At 39.0% G+C, this 12453-nt stretch overlaps 1 protein-coding gene across 11 annotated transcripts in view; it reads left to right on the forward strand.

Annotated features, from left to right (window-relative positions):
- The window catches only part of DKK2 (dickkopf WNT signaling pathway inhibitor 2), a 116635-nt gene that overhangs the window by 55408 nt on the left and 48774 nt on the right, over positions 1–12453 (forward strand). For 2 of the 11 annotated variants that reach the window (XM_068187440.1, XM_068187433.1), the window contains exon 3: positions 742–852. The exons of the other annotated variants lie outside the window; for them this stretch is intronic. The gene's annotated coding sequence lies outside the window, so the exon portion shown is untranslated. The remainder of the gene's footprint in view (positions 1–741; positions 853–12453) is intronic. 11 annotated transcript variants of the gene reach the window in all.

Here is a 12453-nt window from a genome sequence, read left to right on the forward strand (position 1 = left end):
TTAATTTTGTAAACATTTGTGTTTGTGTAAAATTATTTTCTTTTCCTGGTTTTTCACATGGTCCTATGGAAAGCTGAACCAGCTCAGCTGAAAGATGGCATAGGAAGAAGGGAGTATGAGGAAGGAGTTGTCTAAACTGGCCCTGATGCTAAAAATTGAAAATCTGGGACTGGAGCTTCAGTGTTTAGGTCTATAGCATAGAGGCTTAGCTGGCAAAGTCGATTTCTTTGCTCCTGCTCTGCCCCACCAGCATTCAGAGATTAGCCCTATCTCATGTGCCACCTGAGCTATTTCCTGGAGTTAGTAATAACCTTGTTACAGTGCTTGTGGACTTTACAGAGCATGTAAAACATGAAATTGGTCTGCATTACTTTGAGTCCTTATGTGTGACTTCTTTGTCTTAAATGAGAATTTTCTGAGTATTGGTATTGAAGGGGAGAAGTACTAGAGCTCCCTGGATGTTACGTGTCCTCCTCCTAGCTCCATTTATTTTACATATCAGTGATTTTACGTAAGAAACTACAAAACAAATGCATGCTTTGTGTGCACTGAGGAGAGCAGCAGACTGGACCTCAGCTGTAAGTGGTCCAAGCATTGCTGCATGGAGCCCTCTGGGAACTCATTTACCCTGCAATGCAAATTTGCAGTCTTTTGCCTGCAGCCTGTGCTTTGCTTGTACTACAGGACTAAATATTGACCTTCTTAATTTCCTCTCTTTGTCACACTTTGTTTATGGCTTAGAAGCAGCACATGGAGGGTGGAGAAGCATGCATTTTTTTTTCCTGCTTGTACTAGCCATTGGGTCTAGAAATATGTGATCAATGTTTATTAAACATGATCAATTGCAGACAAGTAAGTTCACGTCAGTTCCACTAACATTTTTCCATTTAACCTCTTAAATATCCCTCTGGTGACCTCAAAATGGGAATTTATCACTATCTGCTAGCATTTGAACATTTCTGATGTTATAGACAGAGATTTGTTGGTGTCCGGGGCCTAGAGGATCTCAAGCCATACTGGCAGATCGCAGATCTGTTAATGTAAACTTTAGGGATTGTTTTTAAAAAGAAACCCTCATTTCAATGAAAGCTGACTCTATTTTCAGGGTTACAGGCTGAAATGTGCCTGTACTGAGCTGTGTAACTAGCAGAGCATGTGGAAACTCCCATTGAATAAGTCAGAGCGAAGGACCAGCGAGACCTCTGGTCCCGTGCCGTGATTGTTTCTTAAGAACCTGAATCATATTATGCCTGGTGATTTGTTAAATTTGCATTCAAATTTGAGTTCAAAGCTGAAACTGTGGCCAGCCTAAAGTCACCTGGAGTTTTGCCTTGTACTTCAAAGGGCCACACTTTTTATCCAGTTCTACAGTTGCTGAGTGATTTGAAGGAGCTCTTTTTCAGCTCCTCTGCAGAGACAGGTCTATTTGATGTACAGCTCTCCACCATGGCAGCAAAATCCTTTCTCGATGACGTTTCTGTGCTCCTCTCACTTATTCCTTCTCCTGAAGTTATAAATCTCTGTTTAGGGCACCAAAATCCTTCTCTGCAACAGCTGGTACTGATTTCAAGGATGCTTCAGGTAAAGAAAAAAATACAGCAGAGCAATATAATTCCTGTTGGCAGGCATCTTCCCCTAGATATTAAAAAAAGAGAAATTGATCTTTTCTCTCTGTCATGCTTGTTATTTTAGAAGAAAAAGCATTCAAGAAATATCACTTGCATCCCCAAAGCAGTGACCAGAGACACTTGCCATCATCCTCCATCCTGTCCCTCTAGGAAATGAAGGACAGGCAGGAGAACTGCAGAAGATAGTGGTGTGAAGGTACGCAACACTTCCCTAGGGAGTGATAGGGTAGGTCCCTTTTCATGTGTTTTAAAAGTCACCTACAGTAACTCTTAGAACAATGCTGTCCCACTGCAGTCCTCATGGCTGAAATACCTAACTATGCAAATAGGCAGGATACTTAATAATTTTCCTTCTTCCTTCTCTCCCCAAAACTGTTACAGAGGCCCTGGCTGTTCTCTTAGCTCAAATAATGTTTGACAGTTCAGAAACAAGACAAAAGACAACTTTTTTTTTTTTTTTTAATGCAGATAATTTAATACAATAAAGAAGCAAAGACATCAAAGCAAGGAAACAGTATACATTGTACAAAGCGTTGGGAATCTGTTCTCTTTTCAAAATTTTGACATGTGCTATGTACTGTGGTTACAGCTATTAAGAAAATACAGACATCTTTCCATGCACTCCTCTTGCCATTTAAAACAATAATGTGAAATCTGTTTTGATGCTGCACAGAGACACACACAGAGCTTTATTGCTGGCTTTAGTCAAGGTGGGTACAATACGTTGGCCTTGTGCTTCATTAGGGCAAGAGCGTGGCAGTTCATGAGAGGATTGAGAGACATGCATTAGATTTATGACACAGTGCAAGTTTTGTGTATGCAGACTGCTTTCTTGTTCCGTCTTCAGAGCTCTGCTTAACTTCTTTTGAAGCACATTTCATTATCCTTTATTGCCTGGGAGGGTGTTTTCAGAGATTTTCCTGCCCTACACCATAAGACTTAGGCAGGAATGTTATTGGGATGTAACACGGAAATGCAGAATCTGCTCTTATGATCTCTCGTATTTCGAGGGCACCATGTAAGCCTGTGCCAGCATCATCTCTAGTCAGCTCAATAGTTCCTGAATCAGTTGGTGGAGGCAAGAAATGTTATAACATTGCTCACAATTTTTCAGAAAAGTCTCTTTTATGGACCAGGTGATGTCCAAATGACCCCCAAACTCCTATTTATCTTCAAGCAGTTAAATTATATACACACTTGAACACAAGGAGTAACATAATTTAGTCCTCTTGGGAGGAGAGGATGAGCTGCATGTTGTGTCTTCTACTGGGATTCCAAATACAACTTCCTGGCTTGTTTATTTTAGAAGTTGAGACTGAGTTATTTCAGTTACCAAGTTGATTATGTTTAATAGGCTCAGGTTGTTTTAATTATCATCCCCATAAGTGTTTTACAACTGTGGGGAGATGGTTCTAGAAGATAACTAGATATTGAATTTATGAGAAGGGCTGGGATACAAGGTTTCAGATGGGGAGGGATGAATGGTAGTTGTTGGGCTGTATTATTTAGCAGTTTATAAATTAATTATTTTGCCGTATTATGTTGCCTGTCAGCAGGTTTAGGTGAAATTTTAAATGTGAAAATAATATTTTCACACTAATTTAATAGACAGGCAGTATCAAATTCCAAAATCCTCCTTGCTGTTTAGGTAGGAAAGTGAAACAACAAAAATGATATTAAAAATAAAAAGGTATTTGTGAAAATTATGTGTGAAAACAGCAGGTCAGGGCTCTCTTGAGAAGATTTCCAAGTCCTTGGGTTATCTCAGGACCATGAAATTTCTGGTTTAGTAGGGATAAGTGGTAGATAGGAAAATTTAATAGACCATTTTTAATACAGGAGAGAAGCTATTCTTTCCTATCAGGTGTAAGTGTAGTTGTATTTTCCCCTGAACACATTCTGATCTCTGCTTCTAGGTGAAAGCTTTGGAAATAAACATTCATCTCTTCTGAAGGCTTCTAATATGAACAGCAAAACTTTGTGGGTTTTTTCCCCTTTGGTTATGAACCATGATGGGCTACACAAAGAAAGTAGACCATATTTGGTAAGGATCAGACTTTGTTGCTAGCAAATTTTATTCATATAAATAATATGTCTTATTGCTATAAAGTATTGGCTAAAGAGACAGGCTAGACATTGACTAAAGAGATAGGCATCCATCAACAACAAAACTGTGAACCAGACCAAGGGAATATAAGCAAAGGAATGGAGTTGTTTTTCATGTTGAATCTTTAGATGGATTCCTGAGATTATTTAGTGCTCTTTTGGTTGCTTAAGTTCCCATTGAACTTGGATTTGTCTTGATCTAGTCCATTCCAGACATTGTTAGTTAATCTTTTACATATCCCAAGATGTCACTTGGATTACTAACCAGACTTTTTTATGCTGTCAGCCATAATTTCCCCTGGAATAACTGCCTTGCTGCATCCAGATAAACATTTTCATATGACGAACATTTATTGTTGAACAACATGGAGAAATTCCAGCTCCTACTCCAGTTGGGATGACAAGGTTTTCAGACAGCAGTAGTAACTTCTAAGTAAACTTTTACGTAAAGGATATAGACTCATATTAAAATCATATTTATAATCTGCAGATATTGCCTGTGGAAAGGGGATTTTAGGACTGATGCCTCTCTTTGGGTTGGTGAGCCCATAATGTCAGACTGAAATACATTCAAGCCACCTGCTAAGTGCACAGCTGAACCTAACACAGCTGAAAGAGGACTCGGGGTAAATGTATGGGTCACAAGTTAATAGCTGGAAAATATGCCAAAGTCTAACAATTGGAAAGGACATTTGCTATGCTGGTTTTTGGTATGAAGCTGGTAAAATGGCAAAGGAGGGAGTAACAGTAACTTGAGTTGCATAACTGGATACAACAGTTCCTCATTTGTCACGTGAAAAATTAAATTAACATTTCAAAAAGGCATTTTATACTTTTCAGATGAGACTGGGATTCCAAATGTAATATATAATTTGTAAGTCAGAAGTTCAGTTTTCGGATGTATTATGCCATTTTTGAAGATAACTAGAGAAATAGGATTAATTTGAAATTTCCCTCTATCTTTTTATTCATTGCTGCTTTTGGTATAACTGCTCTGCGTTTTTTATTAATTATGGAGAATTATGATCATAAAACAGGAATCCCATATTCCGTGCATCTCTAATTTGTATCATGGGAATAGGATATACTTCATTATTACCATTGGCAGAAGCAACAGCAATTCTTATTCTTTTTGTATGAATCAGGCTTTATTAGCATCAGGCCAAATTTTATGGATTATGACAGAGTAAGACTCTTTAAGCATGTGGGTAATTTCAGGGGCACAAATAAGCAAAAAAAGAAACTGCAGTATACTTTGGGTAGCCCTGTGTTTTAATCCAATCCTGTAAAGTTTCCAGCACATGTTAAACTTTGCTCATGTGAATGGTGCAGCTGCTGGCTAAGAGCTGAATTATCTATCTAGAACAAGAGCATGGCTTTAAGGGGGAGCTGCCAGCCTGTGGCATAGGAGGCACATGTGACCTGTGAAAAATCTCCACATATCTGAGAGCCCCCTGAAGAAGGTGACTGAATATCCTCCGGTCAAGTGTTAGCATGGGACAAGCCTGATTGCTGCAAGCACCATTTCCTCAACACCAGCAGGGTGTTTCCAAATAGCTACTGCCTAAAAGGGGACAGATGAACCCTCCCAGAAGGACATGATACGGAAGATCCTTTCCCAGGTCCTCATGTTGGAAGACATTCAGAGACATGCCTCCATCCACTTCACTCAGTGGTGTGTAAATTTTTTTTCTTTCCAAAGGAGGGGTTTTTTTCTTTCAAAAACAGCGAAGAGCATGTCCAAGCCATGATGGTACTGTATATATTAGTACAGTTCTTACAGCTTCTGGGCATTTACTTATTAGGTTAGAAATCTTTTTTTTTTCCCCAAAAAAATCTGAAAATACTTAGGAAATGTTCTTGATATGCTGTGCCTTTGATACTTAGCTGAAACAACAGGACTTGAGTAGTTTCCAAGTTTAGCTTTGCTTTAAATGGTGGTCACTGGACGAAGTATTTCTATTCCCTGATTCAGAACATTTCCTTTCCTGGACTCAAAAAAGGAAGTCTCAGAAAACTAGAAGGTGCAGAAAACTTGAGCATAAAACAAGACGAATGCCTTTATGCAGCACATGGTCATGTAAAGAAGCATCTCTTAAACGAGGTGACCACTCTTCACCTACCGAGATGCAGTTGTTGCGTAGCTCACTAGAGGGCATGTGGCCGTGATTTATAATCCTGAAGATAAAGAAATTCTTATTAAATGGGGTGGGGGGGTGGGGGGGAGAAAAAATATATGAACTAGATATTGCTTCACTGAAAGCAGAAAATGTTAAGAATTGCACTCACTTATTTCAGTTGCTCATTTTAGTACATTGTTTGGAAAATAAGTTTAGATTAGTCTTGCAGTATGCATATAATGGCTTTTCTTTACCAGGGAACGGAAGCAGAGGTATGTGCTGCAATTTACTCTGAATTAATTTTATCTTATTCTTTTTTCTTGATATTTTTTCCTGCTGTTTCTCTGGGAGAAAAAAATGTAGGTATCATAATGATCCCTTCTTATGGAAGCTGCCAGAAAAAGCAACTCAGATATTTGCCATAAATATTTCAGAATATCTAGCATTTCTATTTGTAACCACTTAATCTTGTACACATGTTAAAGGAAATCAAGTTTTAAAAACAATTATTTTAGATTTAAGTTTTCTTTAGGCAATAGGAACTAGAGGACCTGGTTATTTTTAATATGCCCCTACCTTGGAGCTTTAAAATATAGAGGCATTTGGGTCAGTTATTTTCATTTGCTGTATAAACAACCCCTAAATCTTCTGAATTTCCTAAGTATTTCCAGTTGTTTTCAGTTTTGGGGGTAAAAAAAGGCATAATCCAAATAAGTCTAGCAGAACCAGTTTTCCCCTCATTTTTCTGTTGTGTCTTGCGGTAAGCCTGAGTGCAAAGCTCTTTGTCCTTTACAAGCGTGGCGAGTTTGCATTTGCAGAAGTAAGAGGGCACAGTATGGATGCAGAATGAAATATGGCAGAGGACATTGCTTTGGGACCCCTGGGCCAAATTCTGGACTACTTCACTTGCTTTTGTTTTAGCTCAAACTCTTACTACTACAAACAGAACTTCATTGGTCAGTGGCCTGTGTTTTGCCAACACAGTTGCCTGTGTTTTGTTCCTCATCATCTCCTAACTCTAAGACCTAGATCTAGAAAGGAGAAAACAAAGAAAAAAAAAAGTCCAGGAATTCTGTAGGTCTAGGCTGTGAAGAGCATTGTGGAGGGACTCTATTGTTTGCTGAGGTTTTTTGTTGCATCTCCCATCCATGTCTAAAGAGGCAAGTGGTGAAATGTTTGTGTGGTCCATGAGTGGCTGCTGGAACCTGGCAGCTTCCCTCTGAAATGCAGTTCAGTTGAAACACAGCTGTTAATTTTTTCTCCCTGACCCATGTTACTATCATGGCACTTCTCTGGTTTTTTTTTTTGTGTGCTCTGGGTACTAGTGTCTGGTTAGCATCCAGCCCCACCTAAGCTTCCAAAGCTCTTTAATTTGCCTTCCACCCGTGATGTATGCACTGTTATTTTTCTGAGCTCACTCCTCTGCTCAGCCACTGCGTCACCCCAGATCTGCCTTCGCACAGCTCACATGGCTTTTGTCTCCTGCACTGTTAGTGTAGCCTTTGTGAAGGGATAGCTCTGGATTTCATGGGGGAAAACCGTAGTGCATCTGAGCAGAGAATGTTAAAAGCAGAAGGGACATAAAAAGCTAAAAATTAGAATATGTTACCCTCCTTTATCATTTCTCAAGGTTCTCTATTTCAGCAGTGCCTTTCTGCCTTTCAGCAGAAAGGTGATGGATGCCTGAAAGATGCCATGGCTGAGTCAGAGGAGAGTAGATCACACTGTGGCTTTAATTGTAGCATAAAAAGATGGAAAGCACAAACATATGAAAACCAAATATCAGTGGCTATATACTCCTCTCATACCCTTCATTTTGAATGGCCTCCTGTTTGAGCCACAGCCTGTGGTGACCCCTGGACTGCAGGCTGGTGGATTTGAAACAGCAAGGTAAGGGTCACACTGGTGCTGCTAGCAACCGAGGTGGGGCAGCTGTTGGGGCAAACCACAAAGCCTTTTGGCTAGGGGCAGGTCCACCTGCTTTCTGCAGCAGCCAGCAGCAGCCAGCCTGCTCACAAATAGCTCTTGTTCGTTAATGAGACATTGCCCTGTGCTCACTTTATCACATCTACCACCTGGAGAAGGGATGTGAAGCTGGCGGGTGGCTTGGCAACAGCAATGTCAAATAAAAATCTGCTCTGGGAGATGGGACAGTGGTGGCAGAGCCTCTGCAGAGCGTATTTGTCATGTAAGAAAAGTCCCTGGGTATATTCTCTATCTCATCTGCGTTAAGACAGAAAACAGCTGGGGTTAAGATGAGACACTTCAAAATTGTATGTAAAATCAGCTAGTTGCACTAATGAAGGGCTGGTACCAACCATTTTCCAACATTACCTTACATTCTCACTTTGAGAACACAACAAACCTGATGCTGTTCAGCCATAATTAAGAAAAAAAGAGTAAACAAAAGCAGTCTCTCTGTTGAAGAAAATTAATTTGATGTATCAAAGTAGCAACAAAACTTTTTTTTTTACCCTATATTGTTTCCCTTACTAAAGAACCCATTCTGCATCTGCCATGAAGATTTGAATGGTGGGTTGAGATCACACTGAAAGTCAGGGTGGCCTACATCAGAAAAGTTGCATTTCACAGAACATTTGCTATTGATATGTTGGGAAAGTGTCAGACTTGTGGGAGGACTGGAGAGTATTTGCATGATACATTAATAAGAAACAGTTTAGTATACTAGATTACTAAAGCATGGTTAATTTTGAAGCCAAAGCCCACACATTCTTAACTTTGTTTCCCAGCTGAAGAGCCAGCGTGCTCTCATGTATTGCACAGAAACTGGAGTGTTGTTCTTTGAAAGCAAACTCAGTGTTTAGAAAATCCAAAACTGAGCTAACAGCTCAGCATATAGGCATCACACAGGATGTTATTTTAAGCTGTAACGGAGAAATGTCAGTACAGTCAGTATCTGTATTGCAGCATGTGTGTTTTGAAAAAGCAGGTTACATACGTTCTTGCTTTACAAGTCTTGTGAAACTGAGATAGTTTCATTTGTCTTGGGAGGTTCAGTATCTGACAGGCTGATGGGAGGTCTGCTCAACAGTTCCTAGAGGCTTTAATGTGCCAGTTTTAATGGGGAACTGCTTTTTGACACTGCATTTGTCCTTCCAGGAACATTTTGAAACAAAATTTTCTGAACTTCTGAATTTAACTGACTTTAACCAAGTTTGGTGTACCACATCCCCAGCTACTGTACTTGTCTTCTGCAAGCATTAATTCATCTTTCCCACCTTGAGAAAAGCACTGGGCCTATAGGAATGTATGTTTGTTTTCTGGAGCTATTTTTAAATATGGTATTGAAAACATGGTCCTATTTCCTATGATCATATGAAGAATTAGAATTAGAGTAGATTAAGTTTCTTCTCATTTTAATCAATGCAATCAAAAAACAATACAATGTCCAAGTCAAAACAGGGGTGGCATTGTTGCTGGAGAATGAAAAAGCTATCAAAAGGTACTGTGATTAGCTGGTCACCTGTAAATTTAGTGTTTAGGAGCAGAGAGGTAACAATGTCAAAGTCAGAGAGATGTTGCATGTGAGTAAGTTTTAATCATCTTGATTGCTTTTTTATTATTATTTTTGGGAGGGATTTTTCTCTCTGATAATGAAAGCATGGTAACAGTGGCTTTCGTTGGAGCAGCAGAGCTCCACCACCCAGATGCTTCATGCTGAGCTTGTGCCTTACAGTTAATGTCACTGTTGCTCTTGAGTTTGGTAATGGTGTCCCCTCAAAAGTGCCTTAGATTCTCACTCCTTTGGTTTGTTAGATTTTTTACATCCCTGTCTGAAAAATACCTAACTTTGGGAATAACCATCTGGACTGCTTTGATGGTTTCTTGCTGACCATGTGGGTTGTGTGGTAGCAAATAAAAAAATCCAGTCTCTTAGCCATTAAATAATAACTAGTACCATGCAATTTGAAAGAGTGTTTTTTCCACAGAGAAACTCCCAGCTCCTGCCCCAGAGATACTGAGTTGATGATCATCTGTAAACTGGTGGGGACAAAGATAACAAAAAACATAATAAAACCATGTGAATGTTAAATGTTAATGTTAAAAAAATAATAAAGCAGGTACATCAGTAAATCCAAATTATTTTTTCTTTGATTATGCACAGAATCCCTGTGAAGAACCATCACTTGTTCAGTTTTAGATAAAGTGGTTTTATCACAATAGTGTTCTTCTGATGTATGGAGGCATGGATATAAAAGATTTTTTCCGTAAACATATACAGAATTTAAGTATTTATGTCAGAATTGATGCTTTGCTTTAATAAGAACTATAAGTAGAAATGAGAACTTTATTTTTTTTATTCATTGTTCCCCTTGTTTCAATGTTGCGGGCTACTTACTTGTTGTTTTGTGAAAAATTCCTAACCAAGGAAGACTAAGATTTAGCATGTATCAGTACCATATTGTTTTTCATTTGGTATGTAAAATTGGGAAGATTGCATAGCCTAGACGTAGAGTATGGGGTAGAAGTGAGATATTCTTTCTCACTAGCAATCAGAGCCAGGTCTAGGCAGATACATAGTAATAAAAAATTGGAGATTTGGAAAATATAAGTTAAATGTCCAAAGTTGACCAGACTGGTGAAGAAAACCAGAGTCAATGTATTCAGCTGCAGGTTTGAAACCTTGGGGACACCACCTGCAGTGCTGTGTCCATCTCTGGGGTCCCCACCACAGGAAGGACATAGACCTGTTGGAGTGAGTCCAAAGGAGGGGCCACAAAGTGATTGGTGGGATGGAGCACCTCTCATATGAGGAAAGGATGAGACAATTGGGATTGCTCAGCTCAAACCAGTCTGTGATTCTGTGATTCTATTTAAACTCTTCTCACCCCCCCATAAGTCATACCTAGATTATTATCTGGTTTACTTTTTATGTTGACTCTTTTAGTATTTACTCAGTTTCTTAGATTTTGTCTCTTCCTAAGAATTTGAATTCCACTGTTTTAATAATTTATTTTCTCTCTACTGATACTTTATGCAAAATGGAGATGGCTAGTAGCACCTTTTGTTACAGTCAATCTTTTAATGGGGATTCCAAAGCTATTATTATTGAACTGGGTAATATGAGTGATTTTAGTACCTTTTGTGTGAGGACACAAGTTTATATTTTAGACTATGAACTAATGCTTCAAACCTCTAGGGAAGAATAAAGGATCAAGTCTGGGCTGAAAGAATCAGAAACTTGAAATGAGAATCATTCTAAAACCTAATATTTCCATGTTTCCATTAATTCATTATGTTGTGCTCTGAAAAAAAAAAGGAAAGTCAAATTCAAAGACCAAAGTCCACATAGCTTTCTACAGACAAACTAGTATTTCATCTAGATTACACATGTAAATAAAGTTGCAACTTGCTCCTAAAACATAAAAAGCAAAGGTCAGATGATGGAAATAAAGAGAAAAACATGTAAGTCTGTTTGTTCTGAATTTCTTGGCAACTAATATTCAGTATTCTGGTGCTTGTTATGTAGAAAAATAGAGCTGCCTATTGTGGATAACAGCAAATAAGGCAAAGGACCAGTTTTGTTCCTTTTGTAACTCCATCAGTGTCAATGCACTTAAACCAGGAATTCATTTAGCAGGGGTCTCTGAGTCACCTGCTGAGGTTCAAGTGCTAACTTCTTCTAAGACCCAGAGAAGTTACGCTGAGCAAAGCCAGCAAAAATGTTCAATTAACCATTTCAGCTGGAAAACTCTGGGACAGAGCAGGCTCTGGAGCACAGTGAGAGAAGGAGCCGAGCCTTGGGAAGGAAGGACTGAGGTTTACATCGTCATTGTCTTTGAATCACCAAAGGCCAGAGTGAGGCTGGGTTACCAAATGCCAGAATGGGAGTAAATTTAGATGCTCCCAGGATTATTTGTACTTTGAGCAGTGAAGCAAGCTCCCTTCTCACTGTCAAACTGTGCTGCACACCAAAGAGAAGAGCCTGCCTTTTCTTCCCCTTCTTACCTTTATTTGTCATTTTCCTACACCAGGAGTAAAATGGGGAAATACCTACAGCCAGGGAGCTGAGTGTAAATATACTCTGGCAAGAGGAAAACTGCAGCATGTTGTTCTGACCTGTAACCATTGAGCTTCACAATTGCTCTCCATCACCTCTGCATTAAGCCAGGAATGAAGCCTGCATAGTTCACTAAATGACTATCCTAATTTTACCTTCTTCAAAGATTTTAGGGAGAAAAATGTACCATAATCCTGCATTTTGTTCCTACTTTATTTAGCAGCTATGTAGACAATATCTTTAAAACAATATGGACTGAACTCATTTTTTTGCTGTCCACTTTCAGTGACAGATCAAAGAGGTTGGTGTCTTTGTTGCTACCTTGAGGTTCTTTTTTTTCTGCTATGCAAGCAGAAAAATCAAATACAGTTGTATTAGCCTGCTAGTAGAACAGATTTTCAGTCTGTTTAATGAACTAACCATTCAGCATAAATTCTTATATTGTGGAAAATTATTTTTTGCCCTGTCATATTATCTCCTGATTCAAAAGCAATATGCTTGTGGTAAAAAATTTCGGTGGGGGGTGGAGTAGGAGGGGGATATAAAGAAGCTTATTTTAAAATATTTATCTCTTTAT

Source organism: Anomalospiza imberbis, chromosome 4 (genome assembly GCF_031753505.1).
Source record: "Anomalospiza imberbis isolate Cuckoo-Finch-1a 21T00152 chromosome 4, ASM3175350v1, whole genome shotgun sequence".
Lineage (NCBI taxonomy): Eukaryota > Metazoa > Chordata > Aves > Passeriformes > Viduidae > Anomalospiza > Anomalospiza imberbis.